Source organism: Cavia porcellus, unplaced genomic scaffold (genome assembly GCF_034190915.1).
Source record: "Cavia porcellus strain 051 isolate PalLab524CR breed Dunkin Hartley unplaced genomic scaffold, mCavPor4.1 scaffold_21, whole genome shotgun sequence".
In the NCBI taxonomy this organism is placed as follows: domain Eukaryota; kingdom Metazoa; phylum Chordata; class Mammalia; order Rodentia; family Caviidae; genus Cavia; species Cavia porcellus.
This window is the reverse complement of record NW_026947504.1, coordinates 21,311,389-21,329,908: the sequence shown is the minus strand read 5'-3', so window position 1 is coordinate 21,329,908 and position 18,520 is coordinate 21,311,389. Positions and strand designations below refer to the sequence as shown.

Below are 18,520 nucleotides of genomic sequence, written 5' to 3'. Positions count from 1 at the left end.
TATTGGGGTAATTATGTAAGTGTTCTCGATTACTACAAAGTCTTAATGGATGTTACATCTAATATTCTGGATGTCTCATTCCCAATACTGGGAGACAAATACATAATTATGAAATTATTGTAACTCAAAACAGAAGATGATTAGATTTAAATGTTTTCTTACCTTACCATGAGTAGGATTCACAGTCTCAACAGAAAACTAGTAGCCCAAATCTTTCTGTGTCCTTTTCTTTGTGTGTGTGGTTTTTTTGAGATGGGGTCTCAGTGTGTAGCCCAGGCTGGCCTTGAATTTTCAGTAATCCTCCTGTCTCAGCTTCCTGAGTGCTGGGATTATAGGCATGCACCACCACACTAGCTGGTTCTTCCATTTCTTGGAACAGAAATCTTTTCCTCTTAACAGTGCTAAACCAATACAGTCAAAGTCTGACCCTCACCCTACAGGGTTTCTGCCCCTTGCTCCTGTATTTGTTAGGTTTCAACATTTATGTCCATTCATCAGATGGTCAAGCTCACTTGACTTTTTGGGTTTCTTTCTTTTTCTGTCATGGAAGTGCTCTTCCTTGTACTATTTTATGATTTTGGATTGATAACAGGTCAGGTTCTCATCCTTGTGTCTTTCTTAGGTGAGAATGTTGGGCTTAGAAAAAAAGGACTTTTAGTTGCTATGACACTGCTCTTTCAGTGGAAATTTTAAGCATTTTGTGGAAGCCCATATTTTCCATCAGCCTAGAGGTGTGTTTTATAGCTATTGAGCATAGCAATCTCAGTTCCCACATGCCTGAATTTCTTTCTTTCTTTCTTTCTTTCTTTCTTTTTTTTTTGGTTGAATGATAGCAAAGGCCATGCGCAGGGCTTTGGGAACTGTCCTGTGCACACGTTCCAGGATTTTGTGGCTTGATTTCTGTGGCAGGTGAGAGGTGTGGAGTGCTCAGAATCACACCGCACTGCCACACACTGTGATTTTGTGGGACAACTTAGTCTTTTCAGCCTTCTTTCTCACATCTTGATAGAGGCAATTTATTAAAAATATAGTTGATACAATTAACTGTATAATGCAATCAGGCCTGTAACATAAATTTACAGATTTAAAAAAACCTCTTTTTCGGGCTGAATGTTCTGATTTCTATTTAACTGTAAGAAGACACAAAAGGACCTGAGGAGTATTCTTTCGAAGAATCAACTAATGTTTTAGGAAGAAAGTATCTCCTTATAAAGACCATTAGGTAGTAGTAAAATATGGAACAAAGCCAATTGATAACTTAAATAACGCTGTCCATAAATTTGGAGGAAAGAACGTTTTTCTTTTCAGTAGAAATACAGTCACTCTTGCAGATAATCTTTTATTTTTTCAGGTAAGCTGCTTCTTCCATCCTGCTTAGAGCAGGTCGGGTAATTTGAGGAGCCTGGGAACGAGTAGCACTGGGGGAACAGAGTGCCCCTCTGCCCTCTTTCCCATGCTGGCTGGAGTGCAGCAAGGTGGGCCGGATGCTGTCATGTCCTCCGCCCACAATGAACTGGGACAGCTTGCCTCGGTTTTGTCCTTTTCACTTAGCAGTCACTCTTTCTCAGGCTGAGCAGGCTCAGCTGTCAGCTTCAATGCTTCTCCCCTGCTTCCATTGCTTCAGACACCGCTGCTGAATCCTTGTAGGGAGGGAGGGGAACCCTAATGTGGCTTAGATGAGAGAGGGAAGGATCTGGTCCATCGCCAACATCCCAAACCTCCCCCAGCCCCAGAAGTCTGGTAATGAACACAGCTAGCATTTCCCAAAGATTCCCGGATTTCAGCCCTGCCATTTTTTTTCAGAGATGTGACAGCTGTCAATCAAACAGCTTGTGTCCTGGGCCCCCTCATTCAATAGCTGCCACTATAGCTGTGGCTGTGGCTTTCCTACAGTCTTATACCCACTCGAACCAATCACAGGCCTGCCCTTGGCCCAAGCACAAATCAGAATCTTCTGTGTAAGTAGTATTTCCCTTACCTTTCTTGTGTACTCTAGGAGGGCTCCCCTCTGGTGCACTAATACTGCCTCTACTGCCTAATTGCTCCTATAATCTCATCAGTCCCCTCCCCACCTCATCCCACATTCCCTTCCCACCTCAGTTGCTGCTCAGGTCTTGTTAAAGACTCATCTCAGTAGTCCTGTAAATCTACTCATAATTTATTTCTGGAAGTGTTCACTTGATGGTCTTGTAAACCTATAGGATTTTATCCTGAGTAATGTGAACCAAGAAATCCTTTAAAAGAAAAGTCAGTAGGGATCGGGGATTAAGCTCAGCGGCATAAACACCTGCCTGGCAAGCCTGAGGTCATCAGTTCGATCCCCAGTACTCCCCCTCCCCCCAAAAAAGAAGAAGGAAAAGACAGACAGAAAGAAAAGTCAGTAAACACTAGATGCTATTCATCCAGAAGAGATCTAGGAACCAACAGCGAATGAAGGTCAGCATCAGAGACCAGCATCCAGGAGGGCTGACTTATGACACTGAGAACAAGCCAGGACCAGATGGCAGAGTGACCAGCAGCTGACTGGGTTAGCTAATGACATCCTGTGTTATCTGGCATCATGCAGTGGCATGAGGACTGTCAGTAGAGCTACACTTTGCCAATTTATTATTTCTATCCGAATTGGGTAAAAGAACCCTCAACTGATTGACAACACTCTCTCCCTCAATGTCTTGGATTCTCAGCCTCTTCAAACTATGTGTAAGAGAATGGCAGTTGTAGATTTACAGGGTGACAGCTATTTCCAGTTACCTTAATACATATTATTTTTCTTTATCTTGACCACAAATCTGCAGTGTGAGTTCGAGGATTCCATTTTACAGGTGACGAAACTGTAAATTGGACTGTTTCAAGCACCGAAGCATCAAGGTCAGGATTTTGTTCCATGAGTGAGAGCTCATGACCTTTCAAAATCATTATCATGCCTTCATGCCAAATTGCACTTGTGTTAATAAAAGCATCCCTCATACTCCACATTCAGCCATTTTCCCATAAGAGTGATTAGCAGACATTTTCTGTGTTCTGCAAAATATAGGTTTTCTTCCAGAGCAATATGCCTTTGTGACTCTTCAAAAGGTCACTGCAGGTTCAGCAGAATGAGAAGTAAGAAGGAAAGGTTTTTAAAAATTCCTTGGCAGGGGCGCCCATTTTACCAAATGAAAATACAAACACTCAAAACATTCGAAATTCAAGTTAAACAGAACACATTTCATTTTATATGACACATCTACCTTTCAGCTCAAATTTTGTTAACATATAATTTCACTGAATAGGAGGTTTTTCCTTGATAGATATTTTGCTTAATTTTCTTTCTGGTAAGCCCTGTGTGTGAGAAAAACAGGAAAATTTTGTTTGGGTATCTGAGTGTCTTAGTTACTTTTTACTCGTCACTGAGACAAAATACCTGAAGCTCAAAGTTGGGAAAGGAAAGATTTATTTCTTACAGTTTTTGGAGGTTTCAGTCCAAACTCAGTTGGCTTCCAGGCAGGCAGGCATGGCTGGGCCGCAGCTCATGGCGGCTGCAAACAGCAAGCAGGAACCAGCAAAGAGCAAGACACACCTTCTTCCTGCCATTACATTACATCCTGGCCCCACCCCTTTGGGGGTGGAGCACTGACACCATCAATCCAAGCACTAGACAATGAACCATCACAAATGCACAATGCAAACTTATGAGGCCTGGGGGCCACCGACATAAAACATGACACTGAGCAATAGGGTTTTTGCATAGACAATTAATTGAAATTTTATCTCTGATTCTGATAACCTCTAATGGCAAAATCTTTAGGTGTCTTAACCAACAAGAATTTTTCTTTTACTATGGCATATGGTTTTAGAGGAGACTGTAGGAACATGGAAAGCGGATGTATGCCATGAATTAAACCTAAAGCTTTTTTTCTCCTTCAAATCCATTTCGAGAGAGTTATTATAATTTCCACACTAATATATTATGCTGCAAACTCATGCTTGTAGTCACAATTTGTAATGACTGGTTGGTCAATGAAAAGACAGAAAATCAATCTGGAAATTCCACCAAGAATCTGTGGTTAGTTGGAGGTAAATAAACTGAATTTGTCTCAAGCAAATTCATTGTCAAGACTTCCAGAATGGAGTCTATGAATTTACCTGTGGTTTTTGAGCACAAAGAAAAACAATTGAACATGGTGAATATACAACCTCAGAAAGATAATGTTTATGTATACATTTAAAAAAATTATTTTATATTATTATAAAGAGAAAAAACAAAATTTCAAAGCATGATAATTAGATGATAACAATGATTAATACATTGCATATTGTTATCTTTAAATTAGTGACTCAGAGTATAAGGCATCTGCATTTAATTGCCTATATTTTTATAAAATTAAAAACTATTACAATTAAAAACTATTTTCATTGAAAATAGTTTTTGAAATTGATAACAAACATAAATCATGGACACATATGAAAGAGGACAGTTACTATGAAAGAAAAATGTACAGTTTTAGCCTACATATATGAACAAGATAATATAATAACAATGGCTAATACATTGTGTATTGTTGTCTTTAGAGTACAAGATATAGGCATTTAATTGTCCAAACAGTTATTAGCACAAACCTTTCTTTTCAAGGCATATATTACTCTCTACAAGACACAGTTTTATTATACTCATGACATATTCTTCACATTAGATGTTTTATTCTGTTGTTATTTAGAAAAATGTAGGTATGTAAAGCTGACAGGAACTTCAAGAGACTGATCCAGCTTTTTTCAGAGCAGTGGAAATTTACACTGTAGTTTAGTGCAAAAAAGTGGTAATGGATGAAGTACAGAGGAATGAAAAACTTGTTTATAGTGCTTTTTATGTAATTGCTAACAAGTTCCAATGAGATTCCAAGACTTTCATAATCAGTCATCAAGTGTCCTATGACCTGAATATTTTTAAAAACACCTTCTGTAAAATCTCCTTCATTACACTGTGAAAACAATGAATATAACTGCTCTTTTTTAAAATTTATTTTAAAGAGAACAAAACCCCAAAATTTCAAAACAAGATAATATAAAAACAATGGCTAATACATTGTATATTGTTATCTTCAGTTAGAGTACAAGATATAGGCATTTAATTGTCCAAACAATATTAGCACAAACCTTTACTTTCAATAAACTAAGAGAAATTAGTAAGTAGTATGACTATCTTAACTATCTTGTGTATGTGTATACATATATATAGTATTTGTTTTTTACTTTTCCCTTTCTTCTTTTCTCCTTTTACCCATTCCAGTTTCTCTTTCCTTTTCAACAGTTTCTTCCTATTTTATGTTATCTATTGTACATTTTGGATCTTATTTACTCTTTCAACTTCCCACACTAGGGAGACAATCTGTTTATACTGTCCAATTTATATCACTTATGAGCATGGTCTTGGGTTGCATTGATATACCTATAAAAGTCTCCAGTTTATCCTTCTTTATGGCAAAATAGTACTCTATTGTATAAAAAGATCACATCTTTTTATTTATTCCTCTGTTGATGAGCGCTTGGGTTGTTTTCAAGAGCGGAGCTATCACAAATTGTGCTGCTGTAAGCATGGGTGCACATATATCACTATGTTATGATGTTTTTAATTCTGGGAAGATACCCAGAAGAGGACAAGCTGGGTCAAATAGAACCTCCAATTCTAGTTTTTTGGGGAACTTCCCCACTGGTTTCCATAGTAGTTGTAACGGTCTACAGTCCCACCAACAGTGGAGAAGTGTTTCTTTTTCCTAATAATCCCTCCATCATGTTAACTGATTGATTTTTTGATGATAGCCATTCTTCCCAGGGTGAGATGGAATCTCAGTGTTGTTTTAATTTGTATCTCTCGAATGACCAGTGATGCTGGACATTTCTTCTTATATGTTTTTGTTTGTGTTTCTTCATTGTGGTCACCATCTCTGTAGTTACTTGAGAAATTATTTCTGACTTCATTTTTTTTTTCTAGAGCCTCATTCAATTGCTTTGTTGTTACCAGTTCAGAGAGGCCAGGTGGAGGCTTTCAGATTGCTCTGTCTCACTGACCTCTGGGCTTGCCTTTGGTGAACTGGATGTCTGGGGTTGCACCTTGTTTAAGTTTCTTCTCATCTTTTCTTCTCCTTATCTTTTCTTTTTAGTTTAATTTATGACATGATTCTTGTAAATTGCCTATGGTGAGTTCTTTCATTGCTAGCATTTAGAACCCTTAGAAAAATGCTTACTTGTCTCAGGTATCTTTTAGGGGTAGCTGGTTTTGGGTTTTGAGTCTGTCGCAAATCCTCCCTCTTCAATATGTTGGGGATGAGAAGTTGCTGCCAGCTTGGCCCATTATTTGTCACTCAACCACAGTATTTTCTCAGACACTTGGTCAATCTGTTGGAATATCAGACAATAGCTGTTTAGAACAATTATGTCACTTTTGGCTAAAGTGGTACCATTAGCAATAACAACAGAATCAAACACAACCTACAAAATGACAAACTGAGGTAACCATTAATTTGCTGCCTTTAACCATATGAATTAGATTTTCTGTTATACAACAAAATCTAATACAAATCAGAAAATTTTATACAGTAGATGAGTCCTTAATGTGTCAATTCAATACTCAGGAGTTAAACTTTAAATGGGGTTACTAACTAAATAGAGACGTAGAAGAAGAGGAAGACTAGAAATAAGTCTGCAGGACAAAGGGAATCGTGCTAACTTTGGGAAACTGTTGCAGAAGACTGGAGGGAAACAGAGAAGGGAGAGAGAAAAAGATCAGTAAGCTGGGCATGCTGGTGCACACCTGTAATGCCAGGACTCTCAAGGCTGCGGCAGGAGGACTGTTCCAAGTTTGAGACCAGCCTGGGCTTCAACGTGAGCTCAAGGCCAGTTTGTCTTCACTCTCTCCCGGGGCTTTAATTAACACCTCAGATCCTTCGTGACCGCAGAGGACCCACTTTGCCATCTTGGTTCTCTTTCTGTATAATTAAAAAAAAAATAAATTGTAAGATCGCTTTTCCAGAGGGAGGCTTTCTCAGTGTTGGATAAAGAAGATGAAGTTCTGCTACCCGGATGCTCCCAGATACAATCTTGGGAGCTCTTTTTTTTTTTTTTTTTTTCTTTCAGCCCATTATCAATCTAAAGCATAATTCAGTATTTTTATCAAAGAGCAAATCCAGTTCTACAGTGTTCTCTGTTTATTGTAGGTATTAAAGAGGACTTGTTGGGAGTAAGGGGAAATGATACCCATCCACCAAAATTTCCCAAGTTAATAAAACAACCATTCATGGCTCCTTTATCTTTTTATTCTGCTTTCTTCTCAATCCTTTCTACTTTTTGGAGTAACCCTGCTGTAACCCGACGCTAGCATATCCAATGCAGCAGCCACCAGGCCTACTGACAGTGAATTCCACCTTCCTTTGGCAAGCTTTTCTTCGCCTATGACAACCTAAAAACCTTGTGAAGGGTCTCATCTGCTATATGCTGTGGCTTTGCAAGCAGTTATGAAACAAACAAAAACATTTTTTCCCTTTCAGGCAACCAGACTCAAGATTAGTACCCCCAAATTCTTGTCTGTTGGTCGCCTCACTCTTGTGGCATCTCTACCTAGAATGAGCTGTAACCAATCTGGTGGAGTGACATTTAAAAATAGGCCATGAAAAGCCTTGCAACATCAGCCTCCAACTTGTGTCTTACTCACGTTGGGAGAAGCCAGGCCTTGAGGACCCTCAAGGAGAATTTGTGTGGAGAATTTCTTGTAGAGAGGAACAGAGAACAGGATTGGGGACCTGGCCAACATCCCCAATCACCCAAATGAGGCTTAAATAAACAAGACAAGCAGTATGATTTTAGGCCTCCAGGAGGATCAAAACTCTGCAGAGTTTGAGACTCAGGGCTGAGACAAAGAGCTTCCCTGGGCAGCCTTTATTTATTAGGTTTTAAAACAAAGAGAGGGAATACTGAGGAAAGCACAAGAACAGAGCAGGGCTTTGGAAGTCATTTCAAAGACTTCTCTAGGTAGTAAATTATGCCAGTTTAGGAGAACTGTCTTGTCTCCATGATGACATTCATGGTGAGAATGAGGCAGCAGGAGGGGGATGCCTGCAGCTGCAATCTCTATCTGCTTTTTGGGGTTGGAGCCAGGTGTCCTCAGCTGTGGCTTTACCTTGCCCTTTGAAGTGTCTCTGGAATCACAGGCCTCTACAGGTCTCAGCCAGAGCCAGTGATTCATAGAGGTTCATTGACTATGAATTTACTCACTGACCATCACCAGACAAGGTGCCGAGGCACAGGACAGACTCTCGGATAAACACAGAAAGCCAATTAGTTAATTTTAAATCCTGCTCGGAGCCACTTTGGAGTGGTCTCCATCACTACTATCTAGAAGCAAATCCGAGTCCCAGTTAAGTTTCAGATGATTGCTATCTTAACTAATATTAGACTGCAACTCACTAGAGACCCAGAATCCAGCCACGTAGCCAACTCATTCCTGAATTCCTGATTCATAGGAATTGTGAGAAAAGGTGATTGTTATTGTTTTAGGTCACTAAATTTTGGAATAATTTGTTAGGCAACAATATATAGCTAATGCATTCTTAATAAGGACAGTGATTTGAATGTCTAATAATTTTGTGGTATCATAATGATTGAGAATTTATAACTGGATGACCTCTTTATTTTTTTATCTTTTATCATCTTTTCTTAACAAAATACTTCTCTAACAAAATGTCTTAGTTTCTAAGAAACTAAGACAAATATTACCTTGCATTTCAATGGATTGATTCTTAAAATTATATTTTATCCAGTAATGATAACAATAAATTATTGTAGTTAAGAATATGTACACTAGAACCATGAAATGTAGATTCCTTCAACTCTGTGACCTTGGACATATTATTAATCAGAAACTGAGTTTTCCCACTTGTAAAATATGCAGAGTAATCACAGAAACCTCACAGAGATTTGAAGGGATGAAATATGATAATGCATATTCTTTGCACACTGCATGGTGGTGAATGTTCAATAAATGTCAGGTACCAGTATCGAGTTGCTCTCAGTATTAAAAGTATGTCTGTTCTGATTACATTTAAAGTGGAAATTTAGTAGACAAAAGACCAGAAATTCAAACCTAAATCTATCCAGCATGTTATCTGTTAAGGATATTAACAGGATTAGAATGACATTTTATTCAGCCAGATGAGCTCACAGACAACCCACTGCTACTGGGAACTTGGATGTCATGGAATGCTAATCATCCCTAACAATGTCAATGTCAGGGCAAAGCACCAGATGGAGGAAGTTTAATAAAAGATATGTATTCCACATTTTTATGTTACATTTCGTACAGTGTTTTGCATGAAAAATATGGCAATCATAGAATATTCATGAAAGTTACTTTATATATTTCTCATGCTTTATTTCCTTAGTTTATCCATTCAAACATCACATACTCAGAATCTACTTGAAGAATCATTTATTGGTTGATTTACTGGCAACTGAAGTTCAGTTGGCTAGAAGATATTTTTGATCTTGAGTTTAGGATGTAAATGGGAACAACAACTTATCAAAAATGAGTTTAAAAAGATACAGACAAAAGAAACATGAAAAATAATACAAATATCAAATGTCAAATAGAAGAAAAAAATCATAGTGAATAAAAAAATGAAGAAATGGACAAGCAAAAGGAAAATGAGCATTTGGTGTGAAAAATTAATGTTTAAATGTCTCAAGAACAATCACTTTTATATTTCAAATGACTGTCACCAGCACTTTTATATTTCATCCTGTTTCCCTTGGCTAATTTCTTTAAGGAAAGAAGTTATTAATAGCACACAAAGGAAGTGAACGTTTAGTTTGTAGATATCTTAAACATGTACCATGAGCTTCCGTGCTTACTGTTCATAAACTCTGGCTTAATTTCGATTTCCTGGCTCCACTTCCTGGACACTGGAGCAGCAAAGGAGGCTCCATATAGAGCAATAAGTTGATTGTCAGAGTTTCCAGTTAAAAAAGGCGCTAAATGTTTAGAAGACTGTATCACCAGTGAGACTCACCTTTTCCTTTCCATATAAAACTAATATTTGAAATAGTATCATGTGTCCTATCATAGGTAAACAAAGAGTCAATGACTATTTGACCAATGAGAAGGAAACTTTAGGGCAGAAATTTTCAAATGGATTCTACCACATAATTTGAAAGCCAAGAAGCTGCAGAGATGAATATTCTGACCAATTGACCCCAGTGGAAGACTTTCTTCACATGGTGACAACAGGCTCTGGTTAAATTCTGATTGTTAAATTCTGAGCGCTTAGATTCCCCAATAGGCTAAAGTCATTCACGTGGAAAACAGAATGATTTTCCTCTTGGGATGCTGAGATACCTGAAAAAAAGATCTATAGTTACTAACATCCAAAAAACAACCACCCAGATCTCTCTATAATGAAGTTCGAAGTTAATCAGGCTCACACACATACTCAATGCTTCCAACAAGGAAAATCTCCCAAGGGGGAAAATAAAACCCAAAGTGCATGGGGGGGGGCAGAACTTGACAGAAAAAGAAATGATTGTGAAAGAGGAAATCATATAAAACTTATCATGAATATGCCAGAAAGTTTCAGGAGATGCTGCATCCATCAGCTAAGAACAAGATGGAACAAGAAAGGCACCCAGAAAATGAAAACAAACAAAAGCAGACAAACAAACACAGTAGAAGAAGCAAGTAGATCAAAAAGGCATAAAATAGGTCAGAAGAGATAACAAACTTAGAAAAGAGTCCAGAAAAGTCTAATATACAATTACAGAACAAGAACAGAGGAAATTGAAGATAAAAAATCATCAGGAAAATACCTGAAGACATTTTCTTCAAGACTAAAGGTCATGAGATGGCCCACAGGAGTCCCAAACAGTGAATGAATGAGGGCTTGTCCAGGGCACCTCCTTGTGAAAATCAGAACTCGGCACTGGGGGAACATTTCGAAGCTTCTCAGTGGAAGAGTGAATCACATACAAAGAATTTAAAATAAAATTAACTCTGTAAGCTAGAGGAAAAGAGAACTTCTTTAAAATTAAGAAAACAATATTATTTCCTGTGTCCATTTCAATAAGATCCAAAATATTAGTCAAATGGGATATACATACAAGCCTCGAGAATACCAGTGGAAGACATGACCTAGTAAACGAGGGAGCAGATGAAGGAGACAAACACGAGGCACAGGCAGGAGGGAGATAACCCAAAATCTGTCCCTGTAGGAATTGTGAGGAAGGATTCCAAAAAGACTGCTCTGCTGTGATCTTAGAGGACAAACTGTCTGCAGTCTTAGCTGGCAAATTTGTAGACCAAGACGAGGCAGGGTACTTTCTCTGCTGCCAGCCTTCTCCTGGAGTGAAGTGAGGTTTATGAAAACCTCAAAATCATTGCATTTAACAGTGAGACTTCATTATGATGTATGATTGAGAACAAATGATGATATATTTAAGAAGTATGGTTTTATTAACGACTGGGATCTCTTAAATGAAATCTTTATAAGAGCCTCTGGTTTCTATAGATAAGGATGAAGAAAAATAGATGAATCTGCCTAAATATGAGTCAATCTCCCTTACATACAATCATTCATACTCTATTTTGTGTTCTTTTAGGAGGGTTGGGTATTTTCTGGCACTGTGTTATTTACCATTTTTAAAAAGTGGTCATAATAACTATGCATTATGGAAGTAGGGAGTGTGTATTAGCTACTTTTTACTTGTTGCTGAGACAAAATACCTGAAGCCCAAAGTTGGGAAAGGAAAGGTTTATTTCTTACAGTTTTTGGAGGTTTCAATCTGTACTCAGTTGGCTCCAAGGCAGGCGGGAATGGCTGGGCCCCAGTTCATGGTGGCTGCAAACAGCAAGCAGGAACCAGCAAAGAGCAAGACACACCTTCTTCCTGCCATTACATCACATCCTGGCTCCACCTCTTTGTGGGTGGAGCACTGACACCATCAATCCAAGCACTAGACAATGAATGAATAATAAATGCACAATTCAAACTCATGAGGCCTGGGGGGCACAGACAGAAACCATGCGAAGTGTATCAGAAGCACACCCCACAGGAAATCTGAGTGAATGAAAACAGAAAAATCAAAATTATTTAGTTTCCTTAGTGGGTAGAAATAGAATCCTTCTAATATAGGTATTGGGGTTTGTATCTAAATGGCCTCCTTCCCCCAAGCCTCATGAGGTCGTAGAGCTTTTTCTGCAGAGGTGGCTGAGTTGAGTGTGGGATTGATTCGTAGTGCAATGCTAGGGTTAAAAGTGCTGGGATTCAGGGTGGGTGATTGCTGGATCGGCCCACTGATTGGACTGGCACTGCTTCAATCCCCATTGAGAGGTTATAATATAAGGGACAGAAAGAGGCTTGCCTCTTTCCTTTCTTGTTGCTTTTGTTGCCTTCCACAACCATAAACTGTCGCCTGTATGTCATGTGCACCCTCCACTGGAACCAGCCAGTTATGGACTGAAACCTCTACACACTGTGAGTGAAACAAACCTTTCCCCTTTAACTTTGGATGTTGGGTATTTTGTCTCAGCAAGGAAAAAAGTAACTAAGATGTTAGCTACTGCTCAGTTTTCCTTTAGGGAATTGCTTGCCTATGTATATGGAGAACTATGTTGAAGAAGACTGAACCTTTATTTATAGCACTGTAGCATTTCACGGTTCTCTGTATGAACCTGTGATTGTCATTTCAATACTTGGAAATTGAGCCAGTCCTCACAGGGGCTGCTTGAAAACTAAGCACCTATAATTTAGCCCAACTATGGTGAATTGCTTAGAATATGTACATAGTTAGAATGATATCTCTATGCGGAGGAATATCTCTGAGCATATCATTGATGGATTATTGTTTCCTTTTTCCTCTGCACACTGGGAGGACTTGAGATGATCCTCCCCTGGACAGTGCCTCTCAGTAGGTGGGACATGACTCCATCCTGTCTGTGTGGATATAGTTTCCTCATTTGGATACACACCACCCTTCAATACAAAGTCAGCATTTTGTCACAGGTAATCTTTTCAATTTATTAAAGTCTTCTCTTCCTAGTTTTTGTTTTGGGATTTGACAGAAAACATAATAATAATGGATGGAATTTATATAAAATGAAAATAATTTCCCTTATTTCTGTTTATCAAAGTTGCTAATACAGTTTAAAATCATTTTTTTATTGTTGTTCGTCACAATGACATATACTGTAAGAACCAATCCAAGATAGTCAAGTATACTGCCTTTATACTTCCCCGTGCAGACCCCGTAAAAACTTCCCTCCCTGACCCATTTGGGACCTGGCATTTTGAGGAACAATTGATTCCTAATCAGTGTGTGTCCGATGTTAACTAAATCTGCCTCAAAAAGTCATTTTTTATTTTTTTAAAGAAAAAATTTTTACATTTATTTTCATATGGCTGGAAATACCTGGAAACTTCATTTTATCTGAATTAATTGCTTTTGTAACAAACTTGCATTTTTCCTATGACAAGAGAATTCTTGTTTTATCTTTGTCATAAATCCTCATATCAGATTTAAAATGTGTTTCTTAGCTAACATCTTTTCTATTACAAATATTAACTGTCATGGGTTATTCTAGATAGCCTTTTTGTTTTGTCTAGAAATCATATCCTTTCCTTGTTTTATTTATTTTGAAGTAAGCAATGCAGACAAGACCATTATGATAATATCAGATAGAGACTTTTGCAAGCATATCAATTAAAATACATATCTAAATTTGGGTTTAAGGACTTAAGAAGTGTTAACAAAATCCGATTTACATTCACTCAAAAAACTTTTCCTTTTTGTGCAACTCAGTGATTTTATTATTAGAATTTCTGAATATTAACTTTTGAAGCATATATTATGAATGAAATTAAAATCAGACAATTGATCTTGTAATTAGGCATAATCTGAGGTGTGCTGAATAAATGCAATTTTCTTAAATTTTTAATTCTGAAGCCAAACTAGAATGGTCTGTTTTCCATTCTTCCTTTAGCAGAAAATTATCTGGTTATTGCTAAAGAGTCTATGTTACTGGTAGATGTATCCTGTCTCTTTTGTGTCAATACTCAATAAAATCTAGTGTTTCCCCCTGCATTCTTGACTTTTCTTCTCCAGAGTTGAGCAGTTGTCAGCGGTGGGGCAAAAAGTGGCTGTTTACTCTCCTCCTGTGGAAAGGCATTTGAATGTTTTAGAAAATGGAGTGTGTGTCTTTGATTACTACCAGGGAGAAATTTGTTTACTCCATGAGTGTCAGTGTGAGCAATAGGTCAGATTGCAAGGGGATTTGATGAGATGCCATATTTTAGAATATAGACGTTAATCTGATTTTTAAAAATCAGCTTACATAGAAGCTGGTTCAGTGTCACATAATTGTAGTCCCAGTTACTGGAGAGGCTGAGGTAGGAGGATCGCTGGAACCCAAGAGTTTTAAACCACCCTGGACAGATCTTGTTTCAAAACAAAAAGCACAACAAAAAATTCTACAATATACATAAGATTGAGGAAATCTCAAGTTGCTGATTGCCTATCAGTCAAAAAGATCTAGGGTAGGCATAGAAGGACAGGAACGTCAGATGGGTAAGAGAGTTTGAATAATCAATATATATAATGTAAAGCTAAATGTTAATATACTATACTTCTATTATTTAAATGTATGGTGTTTTTTCTCTCTACAAATATGTTTGGGGTTTTTATGAGATTATACACAGGTATATATAACACACAGGACCCTTCCAAAGACATCTAGGGGAACTATGCTCTAGGAATATAGTGCTGGAGTCTGGAAGAAGACTTTGTGAGACTCTTGTGGCCAGAAATGAAGTGTTGGAACTCCCACTTCTCATGCACACTTGCATTCTCGCTTCCACTCTTCCCGGAGGAGCAGCTGACCCCGGCTGTCGGGGGGGGGGGGGGGGTGATGTTCCTGGCGCCCTCCAGCCACTCCAGCACCCTTCTCAGACCTTCTCTCATGACCTGCGCTCCACTTCGCTCCCTGCGTGTTAATCTCGAGCATGAGCACATCTGTGTAGGTTTCTGCCCTTCGATTGCATCTCCAGTGCTGATGGGGTGTGCAGCCAGGTAGCTGCTGGGGCCCGTTCCCCCAGGAGAAGCTGCTCCATCCTCTCCTGCCCAGCAGGCCCGGTGTGAAGTGACACTCTGATTGCACCCCACGCTCTAGGGCATCTCAGATTTTGCACAACAGGGAAAAGGGGACACATCCAACACTACCTGCCTTTCTGGGCCTTTTAAAATACAAATCACTGCAGCGAGAGTCTCTTGCATGTGTGCTTGTGGCGACACAAAACCTCTTCCCCTCTTGTGGAATGGAAATCTTTTGAAAATGACAAACCCTTTGCCAAATAACCATTTTGCCTTCCTGCTGTCTGTAAGTCATTGGTACTGTATGTGAAAGGAACCTTTTCTATCCCTACTTAAAAACCCTCAAGATTTCATTGTTACTGCTAAAAGAATATGTTTTTTTTTGTGTTGAACTGTATACCCTGTCACTCTAGCTTGTTGAGATATTGACAGTCATAATTCAAACTGCTTCATAAACTTCTGTAAGAGTCCATCTCTCTGCCAGCATGAGCTAAGCCTGAAGCAGGGGTCTCCCTACCTCCTCGTCACCTATGTTGTAGGGTGCCAGTCAGCTGTCAGTTCTGGCCTCTGCCTCCCTCCTAGGCCACTGCCCCCGGGGGTTACAAGGGAACTAGGTGGCCACAAGAGTGCCTGTGAAGCTTGAACTCTTTCTCCATGAGCTCCTTTGTTGAGCCCTAAATCCATCGCTGACAATAAACCAGCTAGAAAGGATACAAGTACCCTAAGAAGCAAGCAGAAAGGAGAAATCCGTTTCCGGGTAAATACCAACATTTCAGTGCAATGCAGAAGGTACAAATTAAAATTTTTTCTTTGCTCTATAAATTTTTTTTGCTTTCTTGCAGAGAGAGAGACTTATATGTCCTTCCAGTTTTAGCTTCTTTAGCTGTAAAGTGATTACTAAAATAAGTGCTTTTGAAATAGATCTGTGAAAACAAATGAGACATTTCAGTAATAAATAATAAATTCTGGCACCAAATTCTGTTTCTCCAATCAGAATACTTAGCTAATAAAATTAAAATGTGAAGAATTCTCTTTCAATATTGTGGATACATTTATGAAATATACTAATAGTCATGGTATCAATTTTTGAAGATATATTTCTAAATCTTTCCTTAAAACTGAGATCTATATAAATTCATGTTTATGCCATAGGAAAAAGAGCTATTTGTTGCATCTAAGAAAAACTATTCAAAGCTTCAAAGCTATTTGTTGCGTCTAAGAAAAACTACATACGTTTATGAATTGGGATTAATCTAAATGTCTATTTTTATGACTAATCATTTGTTTGTTTAATAAAAAATATTCTTTGTTAAAAATTTGAATGCTCATAGGAATTTAATAGTAATGATCTAATTTCAGTTAATACTCTGAAATATTTGGTGTGTATTAAAGGCAAATGACTTTACTTAACTTGAAAATTATTTTTCTTTTAACAGGAATATGCATTACAGACTGATTTATGAATTTGACGAGTACTTTTCCCTCACACAGTCATTGTCCACTGCTTTTTTAGGTACAGTACATATTTAAGAAACATTTGTATATGCCTTTGTTAAAGCCCATATGCAGAAACATGTGTGCTAAGCTTCAGTGAAATATGAGCTACTTGAATGCAAAGTTTTATCCCTTTTGCATGACTAGTGGCATAATTAATATGGAGCTGTTAATATAAGAAAATCATTTAAAACTAAATTTTGATATTAGAAGTATGAATGGGTTGAAATTCACAAATGACCTAATTATGCTCTTAATTAAGCTGTTGATTGAAGTGATGAAATTCAGACATAGTATTATTTAAGTAAATGCCATATGGATTGAAAATTTATCATTACTCATCTATTATGCTAAGAGTTCTTATAATTATAATCTTAGCATTTTTGCTACCTGCACTATTTGCTGGGAACATTTTTCATTTACAGTCTGTGTGTATAGTTGTTTCTGTAAAGGTAATATATTAAGTACTTGTCTCAGCTGGCCTATTTTAGGGCAGCTTTGGTAGAGAGTAGATTGCTTCGATGTATATATGTGGGAGTCTTGATGAAGCTTGCAGGTGGGAAACTCTCGCCCTCTTTGGACTGAAATTCCAGCTCTCACATTGCTTCATTCCTGACATTCTGCTTCTTTTCAATCTAATAAAAATTAAAGTATTTCAGAGAAAGCAATACATTCTCATTAACATCTTCATACGTATTACACCTTTTGCTTAAGTTAGTTGACAAAAAAATTCTTGGGAGTAGAATTTAAGCTGCCACATTTAAGAGAAATATAGAAAGCTTGTTTGCAAGTTAGCACATGCACTGGCAATACAAAGAATCAGCCCTGAGGAAGGAGACAGCACCACAGAAGAACAAAATCAGTTATACTCCATTTGTGTACTATATAATATTTCAATCTAAGACATAAAAATAATGTTCAGATAACTTAGTTCTATGAAGCATATAGAAATTCATTGAATATATATTTCACTTTACATCATTAAAGAGGTGATGTACTCTACCTACCCTAGTAGACATCTACTCACTCAGTAAACTAAAAGCCATGAGAATGGATACTGAGCAAGCACTTTCTGAGAGGTAGCTGGAAAACCACAGGGCAAGTGTATTCTTGAAAGGGTGGTTTATTTGCAGGGAGGAAATACAAGTATTTGGCTTAGGGGAGGAGAAAGAAGAGCTCATGTTTGCATGGTAGAACATGAATCGAAACTGTGCCAAGCCAAAGCTGTAAGTAGCAAAGCATTGTTTTTAAATGACATCAGCTATATGAAATGCATTTTCCCTTCAATCTGTAGCCTAGAGGAGTATTCCAGAACCAGCCTCTTTGATTGGCTCTTCATGAGTCATCTTCATATCTTGCCTTTCCTGTAGCATATTTCCTCTCTATTCTTATTAATCACTACAGTGGGAGGGCTTTACAATTTCCATAAACACATCAAAGTTTTCAAAGTTCTTTCCTCAGTTATGGGACTGGCATAATCATTGATGAGCTTCCCAAAATTTAGGTTCAGCAGGTAAACTGCTTCCCGAAATATAAATTAGACACAAGATAATATTTGGTATGGAAAGGTACCAGATATCAGGACACGAGATTTGGTGTGTGGGTAGGGTACTTTTGGTTGACTCCATCTTAAAAGATCTGAGTACTGTTTTGATAAATGCTGAAAGTCCTGGAAAGTACCCAAAGGTTATTCCAACCTAGTGATTCTAAGATTTTCCCCACTGGAATGAAAATATTCTCAAGTTTATATCTGATATTGCTCAAGTTCGGGAGGCCTTGAAACTTGTGGCTAGCAGGTCATCCATATTAATAATACTTTCTTGCTGCTGCAGTTGTGTCTTTTTAAAAAAATGTGCAACTCCAAAAGCAAAATGCCTGGGTTTATATCTTACGTTAGCTCTTCTGGAGATTTCAGTCTTCA

At 37.9% G+C, this 18,520-nt stretch overlaps 1 long non-coding RNA gene across 1 annotated transcript in view; it reads right to left on the bottom strand.

Annotated features, from left to right (window-relative positions):
- Nucleotides 1-3,416: 3,416 nt before the first annotated feature.
- Nucleotides 3,417-18,520, bottom strand: part of LOC111753687 (uncharacterized) — a 54,827-nt gene continuing 39,723 nt past the window's right edge. The window contains exons 2-3 of the long non-coding RNA XR_002788476.2: nt 6,788-6,962; nt 3,417-6,372 (exon numbers count right to left, since the gene is read on the bottom strand). This is a non-coding gene — a long non-coding RNA (uncharacterized LOC111753687). The remainder of the gene's footprint in view (nt 6,373-6,787; nt 6,963-18,520) is intronic.